At 46.6% G+C, this 2007-nt stretch overlaps 1 non-coding gene across 1 annotated transcript; it reads right to left on the reverse strand.

Annotated features, from left to right (window-relative positions):
* Positions 1-279: 279 nt before the first annotated feature.
* Positions 280-443, reverse strand: LOC140384970 (U1 spliceosomal RNA). The gene has a single exon (XR_011933252.1). It is a non-coding gene; the product is annotated as a U1 spliceosomal RNA (small nuclear RNA).
* Between the last annotated feature and the right edge of the window lie 1564 nt (positions 444-2007).

A 2007-nucleotide genomic window follows, 5' to 3' on the forward strand; every position in this document is an offset into this window, starting at 1 on the left:
AGGTTTACATTAACAGTGCAATGAAGTTACTGTGAAAAGCCCCTAGTCGCCACAGTCCGGCGCCTGTTCGGGAACACAGAGGGAGAATTCAGAATGTCCAAATTACTTAACAGCACGTCTTTCGGGACTTGTGGGAGGAAACCGGAGCATATGGAGGAAACCCACGCCGACACGGAGAGAACGTGCAGACTCCGCACAGACAGTGACCCAAGCTGGGAATCAAACCTGGAACCCTGGAGCTGTGAAGCAACAGTGCTACCCACTGTGATACAGTGCCGCCCGGTGAGAGTGTGAATGCAGTCCCCCATTACCACAAATTTTGCAGTCGAGTATCCCGCATTTGGGGACATCGCAGGCATCAGCACACCCGAAGTGCAATGCGCTAGTCTCATCCTGGATGAACTACCTTCTTGATCATGCTTTCACCTCTGCCAGGTAAGTTTTGCCATTGTCCTTATAGTCCCCTGCCAGCCCGGTGACCCGTGCTGAGATGGTGCAGTCTGAAGTGGGACTATCATGGCCCACAGCCTCTCCGAGGCAATATTGAAACTGCCTTCTTCAGATTCTCAGCAGCTATTCACCTCATGTACCTCTGCCACTCGGGTTACACTTCATAGAAGCACCAGAATAGGCAAGAGCACTTATTGGACAATCATTGGGGCTGGTTTAGCTCAGTGGGCCGAACAGGTGCCGGAATGTGGCGACGAGGGGCTTTTCACAGTAACTTCATTGCAGTGTTAATGTAAGCCTACTTGTGATAATAAAAAGATTATTATTATTATTATTATTATTATTATTAAGGTAAAGCAGAATGGCTACTGGTTGTGAGATGCTTTAATTGTTTTTGCTCCAGATAAAAATTGATTATAGTAATTGGATAATGCTGGAAGTATTATAAGTAGTAAGATCCTCATGACCAACCGTTCCTTGTTTTGTAGGCCATAAATGAGTAAGAACCAAGTTAGTAAAAAGAAAGCAATTATATTTACAATATGTCTCAGGCCCCAGCCGGGTCTGCTCTGTCGGTTCCATACCTGACCAACTTTATATAGATCTTAACCATGAATGATCTAGGGCTCCCTGCCTCTGTGGTGTTGGGTGTTCTGACACACAGATGAGCCAACACAGTTGCATATGGTACAACGCTTCTTTATTTAAACTTACTATTTACAGTTTGGTCTTTGCACTCTGCACGTGGGGGGTTCCCTGCTTGTGGTGTTTTAACAGCTCTTTCTTGTTCCCTTCTCCCCAGACCTACTGACCACCAGGTGTCGTGCTCGTGCTTTTTATATGGTTGGTGTTCTTGTCTGTGATTGGTTGTGGTGTTGTGTACTCTGATTTGCCTGTTAGTGTGTCCATCATGATGTGTGTGTTTGAATATCATGACATCCCCCCTTTTTACAAAGATATGTGCCTACGTGGTGATAAATATGATCGTGTCGTGAGTGCATCTAGGAGTGTGTGTGTGTCGTGTGCAGCATGTGCATATGACGGAACTATGTACATGGGGCGATGTCGGGTGCGTCACATGAGCCAAGTTGTACCATAACATAACATAAATGCGAACGAGAGAAGAAGAAAAAAAAAACTTGAACAGTTGTCCAGTCAGACGACCTCTGGAACGATAAACAACAACAGGTTATCATGTAAAATTGTGCAACTTGTTAAACATATGAACGGTATTATAAGTCCAGTCTAATGGGCTTGCGACGAGTTCGGGTTGACCGTCAGGCTGGCACACCACTCATCGGCTGGATTGATGGCATTGACCTTGTTGACATCAATGACGGAAACTCGGAAGGCATCCTGGTCATCTGCATCACTTAACTGGAAGTCTTGATGCGTGGGCTGGACGGTCCTGACTCGACTGCGAGGTTGTCGAGGATGCGCCGGATCCATGGGTTGAGCCGAACGACAGTGGGCTGCGTAGTGGCCCATCGTGCCACATCTGTGGCACTGTCGGTTTTTTGCAGGACATTGCCCTTTTAAATGTAGAGCTCCACAATT

The sequence above is a fragment of the Scyliorhinus torazame genome, chromosome 10 (assembly GCF_047496885.1).
Source record: "Scyliorhinus torazame isolate Kashiwa2021f chromosome 10, sScyTor2.1, whole genome shotgun sequence".
In the NCBI taxonomy this organism is placed as follows: Eukaryota; Metazoa; Chordata; class Chondrichthyes; order Carcharhiniformes; family Scyliorhinidae; genus Scyliorhinus; species Scyliorhinus torazame.